Source organism: Chlamydotis macqueenii, chromosome 4 (assembly GCF_036417535.1).
Source record: "Chlamydotis macqueenii isolate bChlMac1 chromosome 4, bChlMac1.mat, whole genome shotgun sequence".
NCBI lineage: Eukaryota > Metazoa > Chordata > Aves > Otidiformes > Otididae > Chlamydotis > Chlamydotis macqueenii.
Window position 1 is genome coordinate 36506179 of NC_141559.1, and position 13445 is coordinate 36519623.

Below are 13445 nucleotides of genomic sequence, written 5' to 3' on the forward strand. Positions count from 1 at the left end.
TCTAGACACTTGTTTCATTGTCTTTGACCAAAAATTTTGTACCCAAATCCAGGTGTATGTTATTCTTATAAATTGTAGCTGTTGTAGTGGTTTGTGGATAGAAAAGAAAAACAGTTGGAGTTTTACCCATTACCTGTTTTTACAATAAGGACACAAGTCTTTAATTGGTGTCAAAAGCTAGCACTGCAAAGTGGACTTTCTTCAAATATTAGTACCCTTGCAGCAAAGAAGGCTAGTGGTACCCTGGGCTGCATTAGGGGAGGTATTGCCAGCAGGTTGAGTGAGGTGTTTCCTTCCACTCTAGTAGCGCTGGTGAGGCCACACCTGGAGCATTGTGCCCAGTTCTGGGCTCCCCAGTATATGAGGTAGACAGACATGCTGGAGAGTCTAGCAAAGAGCCATGAAGATGTTGAAGGGATGGGACTTTCTCTGCTATAAGGAAACACTGAGAGAGCTGGCACTGTTTAGCTTGGCGAAGAGAAGGCTCAAGGGGATCTCATCAATGTGTACAAATACCTGAAGGGAGAGTGTGGAGAGGATGAAGCCAGGCTCTTTTCAGTGGTGCCCAGTGACAGGGCAAGAAACAGTGAGCTCAAACTGAAACACAAGAGGTGCCATCTGAACATCAGGAAACATTTTTTCACTGTGAGGGTGACAAAGCACTGGCAGAGTTTGCCCAGAGAGATTGCAGAGTCTCCATCCTTGGACATATTAAAAACTTAACTGGATATAGTCCTGGGCAACTGACTCTAGGTGGCCCTGCTTGAGCAGGGGGGTTGAATCAGATGACCTCCAGAGGATCCTTCCCCCCGAGCCGTTCTGTGATTCTGTAATTTTGTTAATGAGTGTCAAATAGTAAGTCTAAATATAAATAGCTACAAACGTACTCATATCAATACATCCTCAGCATAAAAAGTAGTGTCAGTGGTATGCTACACAAACACTAGGAAAGGACAGAAAGTAAACTGCCTATATCACATCAAAGATTCCTTTCCCAAATGAGCATGCATCAGGGCACAGTGAATTTAGTGTACATATTCATGTGACTTTAAAAAAGACATTCTCTGGAATAAGACATTCTCTCTCCCTATTGTTTAATGTTCAGGCAAAGCAGAGGAATTTAATAGTTCTCAAATAAAGGCACTGGAATTGTCATCATGCAAAGCAATTTAATTTTTCTTAATCTTGTTCTCAGAAATAACTCAATGATTTTGGCTGATTTTTTTTTTTAATGAGATGAACATCTATCATGAAAAATCTCACCCCAGCCACTTAAGACAGTCAATCTATTAACTGCTGAAAGCAGAGTCACTTAATGGACAAATATCAAATTAGCATGCTTACCGATGATACTATCAAAATGCACTAAAAATGCACAATTGACAACAAAATGCTGCTTTGGGCAGACATGACATTCAGTACTTCCACGTAACAAGGAGGTTCCTAAGCATAGCTGTAACAAGATTTCTTAGGAAAAATCTGAATTCATTCTGTTGAGGGTGGTATTAAGTATCTTTGTGGGTTCTTCCCCTTCTCAAAAGCACTACTGGAAGTTGCTGTAGAGGCTGAGATTACTGTAAATGAGGAAGGCAGTGAAAGGCAACAAGATTGGTCCGTACATCTTCAGTTTCATTTTTTTTTAAATGCTACTGGGAAAATTTTACTTTTTCCCTCACTCAAAAGTAAAACAGATTTTTGAATCTGCAGAATATTTCCTTTTCAGAGTGCCTGTGTCCAGTTATTCTGAACTGTGCACATTACCGCTCTAGAATCCTCTGGAATATCAAGGGGTTCACACGTGTTTTGTTTTATACATCGTCATATCTAGGGATGCCAGTGGGACTGACTGCAATATAAGCTTCCCTTCTGGCTGACTTGTGCTTTTTGCCATCTTTAACCTGTCCTCAAAATGACAAACAAATATAGCTTTAAAATAACTGCATGAATCCAAGCAGTTGCTTAATTTTAGCAATTATATTGCAATTATCATTGCCTCCTTCTATGAGGTCTCTTTTCAGCTTGAGTCAGAAAGCAACCAAGAACAACAATCCTTTCAAAGCAAGAAGCCTCCTTTAAATATGCCACATTGCTGATCTTGACAAGCACATAGAAAAGCACAAGTGAATGCACAGAAATGTTCAAGGCCTGCTGTTCGTGTCTTGCAACAGATTTTGTTCCTTGCATGCAAATAGAATCACAGTGGGCAAGTTATAATTTAATCCAGGTCATAGACAAGGTTGACACAAAGGCTCTGGTAGAGCACTGGGCTGCAGTCAGGCAGCTGTGACTTTTAACAGAAATCAGGGAGGCCTTGCTCAAGGAATGAGGCATCATATTTGTTACTTTTAGAGCAGTAAGAAGATTGAATGCTGAAATAAGTGTGGTTTAGGGTTTTTTTTAAATGGCAATTAAAAAAATAAAACAAAAAGCAGACTGAGATGGAACTGATTTCATATTAGTATGAAAATAGTATAGTGATGCTGGATCTAGGTTATAGAGATTTTAATTTTATTTTATTTTGCATATCTTCAGAAAATTTAGTGATTTAGATAGCATTGGTATTGCTTTTGCGTATACATTTTTATTTATTTATTTGTTTGAGATAGAATATGCAATATCCCCAAACTTCTTTGTTAGCTAGGTAATATTTCAAAAGACTAAGTTCCTCCGCCCAGATTAACATTTGCAAGAAATCTATCTAGATATTTTTGTTTGTAACTAAAAAGATATAATTTAGTTGATTTTAGACTCTCACTGAATAAAAAATTCAATGTCATGTTTTATTCTCAGTCATGTCCTGTGTACTTCCAGATTAATTACAAGTATGTTCTGATGTAGATTTTTCCCCATAACTTACAGTTGCTATATAAACATACAATCTCATACAAATATTTTCTTATGAAGAATTTGTTTTAAATATATGCAGAACTCATAATAAAATATTTATTTCTGAAGCATTTCATTAATTCAGTTTATTTTCAAATCAGTGAAAGCATATGGAACAGAATGCTATTCTTTCAGTATGCATTAGTTCAGCAAGTTTGCCTGAATTTTATAGACCATACAGAAATTTGTGATAGCACTGGTGCTTTCACTCTGCAGTGAGCCATTTGACTCGTTTGTTGTTCTTGCCTTTAATAAGAACCTTTGTATGCTCAGTCTGCTGATATTGTCTGTTATCTAATTTTACCCAGGTTCTTATATGTGTGATTGACTTCACTCAAGTGAAGAATTACTCTGGGATTATTTTGACCCCCATTTCAGTTTCCTTAGGCTGCTCTAAAATGGCGTGACATAATTAAATCCAGACATGGGAGTGGTTTCGTTCTGATTACATGACAGCTTTAGCCATATGCTACTTGGATCAGGGACATTTATATTTTAATTTTGTTCTCCTGCATGGCTAAGGTTTGTAATGTCTTTTGATGTTAAGATCTTCTTTCCCTCTCCAACTGTTCAGAATACCTCTATAACAGAGTTTTGCTTGAGAGCTAACATGGCCCTATTTTTATAGGGGAATGGCTAACCACTAGGATCTCGGCTTGAGAACACCTGGAATTAATCAAAATTCCCTCTTATTAGCCTGGTATATGAGGATACTGAAAACTTGGACTGCTGTGTTTGCTTGCAGGTTTCTATAAGTACACATCGCCATTTTTTTAAAAGCATTTGTTCATTCAAGTGAATGATTCTGACCTTTGTTATGCCTCTGCAGTTCCGCTTCAAGTGTTTAAATTATTTAAGTGTTTCCGCATGCTAGGTAACTAGCACATTTTCTCTAGGCTTGCTGGGTAGAAAGGAGGTGTAGAAGTAAGCTGGGTGTAGTGTTTTTCTTGGTATCCCCCTCCCTCCGATTCAGCAAGTAAGCAGATGACATAAAATGCATGAGTAGTCTCATTCAATGGGAGGCAAACGGCTGATCTGCATTGGGAGTGGGGAGGGACAAGTCACATCTGCATCGTGAGGCACAGACAACTCTGGCCATTATTCAGGGTAAGTGCGTGTGTGTGAAGGGAGTTAATTCCTTTTAGTTCCTGGATGAATCCATGGCTGACCTTATTGATGTGACAGTGAAATCAGCAGGAGTTCTCATATGCTTAAAAGGAAGGCACGTATTAAAGGGCTTTCTTTGAACCAAGGTCACTGCATTGCTAATCTGAGCATTTTTCCTGTGATGGGCATCTGAGCATCCTTTGCTCTTGTGGATGCAGAGCATTTGGTTCTGTGCCAAAGAAGCATGTGGGATATTTACTGCTGAGTTCAAGATGAATAGAGTTTATAATAAGAGCAGGAGCCACTGCTATCTTGAAGGCAGTCTTCTAATTAATCATCTCTATTTGTTGTATGACAGCAAGGTCTTCACAAAAGAGTTCTTTTGAATATCTCCCTGAGTTCTGTCTGAGCAGGGGCATCTCAGCCCACAGAGAAGTGTGAGGAACTGGGGAAACTATTTCTTCTTCCTTGTAAACAAGCCCACATTGCAAAGGCCATACCTAATAAGGGAGATGGTGTGTTTTTTCATACCACGTTGTCTGTTCCAAAGATACTGCTGGAAATGTTTACATTGTTCTCTAGAAAAGTGTTCCTTGGAGACAAGTCATCTTGTAACTTGAAATTAGGGTAGATGTGTGTGCTGCGAGTATCAGTGGCTCTTTTTGGAAGTACCTGACACTATGATTGTGTTTGCTCCAAAGCCAAAGCATTTGTTCTTCTGAGATATTTTTGTGAACTCTAAAGCTAATCATGGCTAAGGGGTGCTTCAGCACTGTTTGAAAAATCCCACTAGAAGTGCATGAATCACCCCTGAACACCAGTGCGATTTAAATGTTGTGTCTAGATTCATTCACAGAATTTAACAGAGAAATGCCTGCAGTGTAATATAGCACAGCTCCAAGTAGCTTATAGCCAGCTTGGCTATAGAAGGCCAGTTATGGCAGCATGATGTCCAAGACAGGCTAATTTGCTTCGCTTCTTGACCGAGTTTTCTAATACTTTAGCAGCACATATACTAGACAGCTATTTTTCAGCTAGCTTTGATATTTCTTGCTACCCTGCTGTTGCAGTCCAGTCTAGACAAACCTTGAGGCTCAAAGACTCTCAGACTACCAGACTGCCAGGTGAGATGGGAAATTGAGGCCCTTTGTCTGCAAGTAAGGTAGAGCACACCTGAATGGCAAATGAAAGGCATGTGCAAGGAGTCATTTGTACTTCAAAGGTCTCTTCTGAGGCCCTCTGTGGCAACTGGGGCCTGTGAACCACCTCTTACCAGGATGCAGGACTTGAGGAAAATACAGAGAAAACTTGCAGAGATGGATTTTAAGCTTGTAGGTTTACTGTACTCTACAACCCCAAAGTTAATCTTTATACCCACTATAATCTCAATACCCACGGCGCATGTATTTTTGGAGGCATCTCTCCTTTTATTAGTGTATTTGTGTTATATTTGGGATGAGTCACCTTGGAGGTGGCAGGAAATTTTAAACAAATCTTATCCTGCTAAAGTAGTTATCCTCTTTATTGGCTTTCAAAGGATGTATTTCTCAAATCGATAATGAAAGTAGTAACAGTTTCTATGTCCAAAATATCTTCAGCAAGAGCTTGAAAGCACTGTAAATGTATCCACATAGTACTTCTGTGAAATAGGTAAGACACAGTATTACCACCTTACAGAAGGGTATAAAAGATGAAATAACTAGTCCAGATCTAACTAGAACACCAGTGATAGTCAGGTATCATAGAAATAATATGGCAACTGTTGATGTACATCAGCTGTATAACCCTTATATCTCTCCACACAGTTTCTAATATTTGTATTTTTGGTTACAGTTACAATTTTATAATAGTTTGCTGCTTTTCCACTCCTATGAAGTAGAGAAGTAACTATCCGTGTGCAACGTGGCATTATTTACACTATTAAGTTCCAGGCAGTATCTTTCTTTGATCTGATCCTTGGTGTGGTGTTACTGATGAGCTTGGAGGAGACATTAAAAGCCTTGAAGAGAGGCAGATTCTGGGTGGGGAGCTGGCAGATTAGGGGGAGATCCCAACAATTGTTCTGCAATGCAGGAAGGAGTAATTGTAAGCCTGACCTTTCTGTGTAGAGAGCCATGAAGAGTGATGTGCTGACAGCAGTTGTTTCACTAAGCCATGTGGAGCACAGGGCTATTTCCTGTAGACAGATGTGGCCTCCAGGGGTTAGACACATCCCCAGAGTCTTTTCTGGCATTTGCTAGACCTCATGAGGCATCACCAAAGGGTTAAATAGTTCCACAGTGCGTCGCTTGCCTTCTAATTAGGAAATGGTCCAAGAGCTCAAAGTTCAAAATGCACATGGTCTGAGCTGGGACTAAGCCCAAGTTCCCATTGATTGCAGCCTCATCTGTTAGCGTGCTGCATCTGCACATAATCTCTTCCCCTTGCCATTTCTGCCATTTGTTTTCCTTTTTTAAAGAAAAATGAAACAATTCATCTACAGAGTTTCACTTCTTTTGTCACTATCTGAAGGCTTTCATTGCTTGAATTTTGTGCTTTCTGGGAATAACTTGTGACCCACTTTATAATTGAAACCAGGCCAGCAGAATGTGACAAAAATCTTCTTACTCCACTCCATTCTGCAGCATCTGTGCTACTGCTGAAGAAGCAGGAGAGGTCTCCTTCCAGCAGAGGTGTAGATATGAACTGGTCAGGCTGAGCCTCAGGGAGCCTGAGGTTCCTTGTTGGGCCCCCAAAGGAGAAGCAGAGGACAGGCAAAATGGCATCCAGCTGGGACTGTGTTTTGAGAAAAAAGGACAGAGTGAGGCTAGGCTAAGGTCATAAAAAGGGAAAGGAAAAAAAAAAACAGTTTTACCGAGCAAACAATAAATGGTAGAAGCCAGATGCATGGATGTTAATATGGAAGGGGACAGAGTGAAAATTAAGTTCTGGTGATTCATAGCCCAAATACTTTCTGTTTTCAGGTGCAGAAAACTTAAATGTTTTCCTTTTTTGTCTGTAAGAATCTTTCTCCTATCCAACTTTTTTTCCTAAGAAATCAAATTATTACTATATTTTCAGAAACTTGCATTTAATTAAAATGAAGCCTCACCTTCCTTTGGAAAATACATTTTGAGAAAACATTCTAGTGCTTGCTGGAAATCTAACAAGGGGTTGTAGGAGCTTTTGAGATCTTGTGTTTGAGTGGCATGGTTTGGGGGCTCACAGTTTTAGGTCTCGCCTCAGAATCGGTGGTAGCTTCTGGGGATGACAGCCAGCTTTCTGCTTAGGAAAAATAAAGTGGTGATTCTGGTCTCCACTTCTTTCTCTCTCCTGCTTCCAGCCACATGTGTTTACTGCTTCCCTCCGCTGGCTCTTAGGCTGTTTAACATGGCAAAGAGATGAGTCAGATCATTAACCTGTCTGAAAAACATATCCAGCAAGACTAATTTGGTCTGTGAGCTTCCACACCTTTCCTGGAACATGTGTAAGGGAGGGGACAGGCCTGTGTAGCTGGGAATGGCAATGAAGGGAGAGGGCAGGATGACCCTTTCGGTAAAAGTAAGCTTAGCTGGTGCCTGTGTTGGTACTGTTGGAAGTGCTGGTAACAATTTTCCTGCGTCATACCAGGCTTAAGGACAAAGAGGCAGTTTCATCCTTGGCATAATTCTGTCAGTGGAGTTGCAGGAGTTATACCCAGGGTGACATTGTCTAAAGTGTGCCTTTTCAATATAGTCCACTAAATCAGCTCATTTTTGCTCTCTCTTTTGTTTCTTTATTTGTGGCTAGACTGAATTAGCATCTTAAATAAATTGCCATGGGAATCAGAGATGCAATAGCTAGCTTGCTTTCTCTTGTGCATCTACAAACAGTCTTTTCACAGCAGTCCTTTCACAATCTCATGTACAGCGTTTGGGCACTTGATCCATATCCATCAAGGGCTTTTGATGCCTATCCTGTTCTGTAACAAATCTAACAGTGTAAGGTGCATAACATATGGTATATGGTTGATTGACAGAAAATTTCTAGTACATGTAATTTATATATGCAGATGAAGCATCTCTCTTTCTGGACTGACTTGTTGCCTATTTATTGCTCCTCACTCTCATTCTGATACACTATTTCTATATTTTGTGATACGTGGGTTGTAGGAAAGAAAGAAGAATAGGTAACTTGGTTTAATGAAGCAAGGCATTCTCTGGAGAGGGTACAAGGTTAAAAAAAAAAAAAAAAAAGCTTTATAGGAAGAGAGAAGGCTGAAAAGACCAGCCTTGTGATGAAGAGAGTTGTGGGAGCGGATCAATAAGAAAGGAGAAACTCTGAAAAGGCCTTGAAGCTCAGGACAAGAAAGCATAGCTTTCATGGGGATGCAAGCAGTGTGGCTGGAGTATGGAACAAAAGATGACCTCAGTTGCTGAATTTTCTGTGAAGAACAATATAGGTGCATTGGGAATAAGATCTTGGCTCAGGGATCAAAATAATGAAAGTAATCAAATACTGTGATCACACGGTGGATCTGGGCAGAGATTTACATGTTAAAAATACTAGAAGAAGAGAGCTCTCTTCTGGTGAAATAATGTTGTTAATGTGGATAGCACACGGTTAACTAAGCAGGAAATCTGGATAAAAGTCTAGGCAGCGTACGTTATATACTTGGGTGGCAGCTGACGGAGCCCTGCAGTTGCACCAGAATCTCAGATATCATTGAAGAACGTGCCTTGTATGTCTCACTGAGAAGAAAAACTTGCAAACGTGACCCCAGCACATTGTGATGCAGCGATATGTGCCAGAATTCGCGTGCAGCCTGTCAGCAGAAGCCGAGAGCTGCGATATGCCTGCCCATCTGAACGAGGTGCTAACTTCAGCATCTGCTTCTGCTGGGGGCTCAGCTCCTTTACCAAAGCAGAGGGAGTGGGAAATTACTTGTGCCAAGACTATACAGTAATGAATGTAGTGTGATTGATCCCTAGAAAAGGATCTTAAAATTAGGAGCTGTCAAGGCATTTAATAGAGTATGCCTAAAACACAGGGTAAAATATGAGACCAAAGAAAAGCAGAAAGCTGAAAAATAAAATGCATGCTTATAAATCGTTGACATAAAAGTGGTACAGGAACCCGCATAAGCAAATAGTAAAAACTGGATAGAATATAACAAGAAGTAGGATGCTTTGGGAGTGTGAGAGAGGAACAGGTAGATGGTGAGAGAAGAATTAATCAGAAAGGTAAGAGGAAAAACAGTGAAAGCCAAAAAAAGACATGTTTTTAAGGAGGATTTTAATTATTTCCAAAGCAGAAAAGAGCTCAAAGAGGCTGACGCTGAGGTACAAAGCATAATATTTATGCAGGGAGTTATCATATGAGACTTGATGAGAGCGATTTTGGTAGCAGAAAGTCCTCACAGCCAAACTAGAGGCATAAGAAAGTAGGACAGAGCTGGGATGAAATGGGATCAGCAGCTGTAAGCAGGGTATTCAATTAACTAGGAACAATTCAATTCAAACAACAAAGGAGAAAGGAACTTGGGGAGACAGGTGGGATTGTAGATGGCTGAGGCAAAGTCAGGAGCTTAAATTTCAGGGAGCATTCACTCCATGCAATACCTCTTCTGTTTCTTTGTTAAGATCACTAAACTGGCAGAGGAGTGTTTGCTTCTGTGCTACATTACCTTTCCATGAAATGACAGGGAGGGAAACAACACAACAGGGGGGACACGCTGTGGTGGTGAAAAAAGGTAAGACTCAACACCTCCACTTTTGACAGCATTAAGCTGCTAGATCAGGTTGGTTGTCTCACAGAACCTTACCCTAAGGTGCCTCTGTTGCGACCATGCTCTTTTGGGGAAATCAGGACCAAAAGAACAAGCGGTTAAGATGGAAGTGATAAGAAGCAATCATAGGAGGATCAATGAAAGTTGGGGGTCAGGTCAAGAAGGTCAGGGTAAGACATTTGTGACAGAGAAGTGAGAAACCCCAGTGTCAGCAAACAAACTGATTTAGGATGGATGAGAATAAGAAAAAGGATGGAGAGAAAAAAAAGTCAGACTTTGCAAGTCAAACTGCTTTACTGTGAATATGGGCTAAACTTAATTCACAGGTTTTTTGCTTGACCTAAAAAGAACGATGCATTGGGGCTGCATGTGGGCTTTCTGAAAGTGTTTGTATGAATATGCAGCAAATATGTGCTTTTCCTAAAGCGATTTATTGATTTTTTTTCCCTTCCGCTTTAAGTATTTTACTGCCTAGCAGTAAACCATCAAGCATTAGCCCTTCCTAGTCAGTTCCCCCTTGTTAAGGATGAAACACAATATCTTGAACACCCAGAATGCGAAGAAGCTAATCATTGGCTTGCATTGTGGCTGGGAGGGCAGGCCCGCCTCTTTGGCTTGTGCTGACAAGCTGTTTATGTTTGTGCAAGGCCATCCTTTAACTCGGCCGCCTGATGGCCATAATGGGACCAACTGTCTGAATGCTGCAGGGAGCTAAATCTTCTGATCAGAGGCACAGCGAATTGCAGGGTCGCGGACTCTATGGAACACTGGTAAGTAGACTTCTGTCTCGTCATGGCTTTTCTCGTAAGACTTAAGGGCTTGTTTTAGCAAGTCAGGTAGGCGCTGTCATTCAGAGAGGCAGCTACTGAAGCATTTTCCTCTGCCTGAAGTAAAAGAGCAGCTACTTTGTATGCAGTGTCATGACTACAAGGACTACACTATTTCAATCTCGAATGAGACCTTCCTTGGGAGGCAAGACGGAAGAAGTTAATAGGGACACAACCCATTTAAACTTTCCAGGTTATTTTTATAATATGACTTTAATTAATCTGCACCTAGTTCTCAGTTTTAGCTGCATTTCCAGTATTTGATCGTCCAGTTGTGTTTCAAACAGCAGCAGTTTTTGCAAGGTCGTAAGTAGCATTGTTCAGAAAAGTGTGAAAGGGCTAGAAATGGGATACTATAAAAGGAATGCTCCCCAATATGCTCATAGGTGCTGCCATATTCTAAGATATATGCCTAGCAGTAGAAAAAGCAAAGTCATGTTCAGAGATTTCAGTCCTCTTTGCTGGCTGCTATTAGGAAATGTTCACAGCTCCACAGAGCAAAAGACTGCAGAGGTGGAACGAGCTTGACTTTTTGTGTTTTTAATATGTCCTTTCTAATATTCAGAATTTTAAATAAAATATTCAATGTTTGGACAGTATTGTTCAACATAATCCTGCATTGCAAATATTGATGGACTTTTCAGGCTTTCTCTTTTACCCTGTACACCAGCAAAGAAAATCTTAATGTCCCTGTCAGAGCTGGACACCATGCAGAATCTCAGACCTAGTCTGCCCCTGAAGTTTTGGCAAGTCTGTGTCTAAATTTCATGTGGCAGCTGAGGAGCTTATCTACAGATCTCATGAAGAAAATGAAGAATGAAGAAAATAAAGTTATGGCAGATTAAGTGACTTTGCCATGACCATAGAGCAAAATAAGTGTCAGCACTCAACAGTCTATTACTGAGGTCACTGTACTATATTATTTCTTTTTCTTCCTTTCATTTATTTTACAAAATCCTACTGGACAATGCAAATAGTAATTTCTGTGGATGACTGTGTGCACCTCACAAGGTTCAGATTGGCTAAGAGAAATACCTCATGATTTGGCTGCTTATCCAAACTGCTCTGAGCTCAAAACTGGGTGGGAAGCCTCAAGCAGGGTAGGCTGTGGCAATATTTTTATTTTTGTCCTTCTTTTGGCATGTCTGGAAACGTCCCATATGGCACTATGACAGCACTTCAATATTGCCAGGATGGTCCTTTCTCCAGGGTATTTCTTCAGCTCTCTCTTGAACCAGAAGTGTCAGGATTTCCAGAAAATTCAGCTTAGGCTTTGAGTTTAAGATATCTGAGGGAAAAAAAAGAAGCTGTCACTGTAAACAAGCATGTTCGTTATGCCTCTTTGTAAAAGCACAGGAATAACCTTACTTCTAAGTTTCAATCAGGTCTCTGTTAGCCTTGAGTCATGCCAAAAAAAATAAAAGCAAATCCGAAGTGAGTCCTGATAGCATGTTCTTTTCGGCTTGTCTAACTTTTGCCCCCTATGGATGTACTCAGTAGGTGGATGTCCTGGGGGCTGTGGCCTCATCTCTGCCATGCTGCTTGTGTTTTGGGGCTGTGCACAGCTTCTGCAGACAGCCCTGATGCAGTCTGGAGGCCTTTGGCTCAACTCTCCTACTCATCTATAATGCTTCTAAGAACTGCATCATTCCACGAGTCTTGAATTACAGAGGGCCAGTCAAGCAAAATCTGTGGGAAGCAGTGGCTAAGAGACAGTTAAACAGAAACTTTCAAATAAAACTGGTCAAATTATGGGCAGCTATTGTACTTAGTACTTTTTAACTAGATGGGTCTTGCTGCTTACAGTTGTTCAGCTCTGAGACTGAGCCTCCTCTACAGCGATACAGTGCATGCATGGTAGTGTATGAACTAAAGCTAATTACAGCAATATGCTGCTTCTGTGCCAGGCTGTGAACACAAGCCAGAGGTTTTCAGTCACTCTCTCTCAGTAGCAGATAGATACTAAGCCTTGATCAGTAAAGATGAAAATGAAATTGGTTTTTGTCTATAGATTAAGGAAGCGGGATCTCAGCACTTGAGTAACAATGAAAGCCAGGAGATACACATCAGGCATAAATACACACCTAGGAGTTTTTGCTGTGCTCTCTCAGTACATAGTTAGGAATAATCAATATGCTTACCACATTGTCTCTCTCTTGACTAAAGAAAGAACTCCCTTGTGCATCACGAACTCAGCACAACGTAGCTTGCTCTGTAAGGGCAGACTGTGCCTGTTTGATTTGCATCAGGGTAAACAGGCAGAAGATTAAAATTGATTTGTCTTCCTCCCAAAGAGATAATTTTCAAGATGTATTCACAGAGCTTGCTAAAACAGGGTGCTGAATCAACATCCTTCGTAAAAAGACCCTGACTACTCTGAACAGCATATGTTATAATTGTACTTTCTGATTCTGAGACGGTATGCAGTTTGTGAAAACAAAATGATTTACTAATACTAATTTACTGAGCTTTCAGATAGCCTGGGAAGCAGAGAAGCACATCCTCAATCTACAGAAGCGGGAAATGAAATCTACAAGAAAGCTGGAAAGAGACTAAGATCTGCTTCCCAGGGCTGTGTTTTTACTGCAATTCATTTTCTTCCCCTGGCTATGTAGGTGCACTGTGTGTTCACTGTGGGATCTCTTGCCAACATTTTCCTGTGGCTGAGTCTTTAGTCTGCAGGGGCATTTGCAATATAGCTATTGTTCAGTTACTCAGCAGTTAATGGAAGGTATTAATTTGGAGTTGACTGAAACCCTGACCTCTTACCATGACCTCTTACCAGTACTTCCCAAATGGACTTACAGTTACCAGATCACAAAGCCTGTAATGGTGAATCTAATCTACTAGATTTCCCCTTATTTGTCCTTGAGAATGTC

General features: G+C 40.6%; 1 protein-coding gene across 4 annotated transcripts in view; it reads left to right on the plus strand.

The window, feature by feature from the left end:
• Nucleotides 1-13445, plus strand: part of TRIM2 (tripartite motif containing 2) — a 90561-nt gene that overhangs the window by 7991 nt on the left and 69125 nt on the right. The window contains exon 1 of one of the 4 annotated variants that reach the window (XM_086746109.1): nt 10440-10509. The exons of 2 other annotated variants lie outside the window; for them this stretch is intronic. The gene's annotated coding sequence lies outside the window, so the exon portion shown is untranslated. Of the gene's footprint in view, nt 1-10439; nt 10510-13445 lie in introns of those variants that run through there. One more of the 4 variants, XM_086746112.1, reaches the window with a different exon arrangement.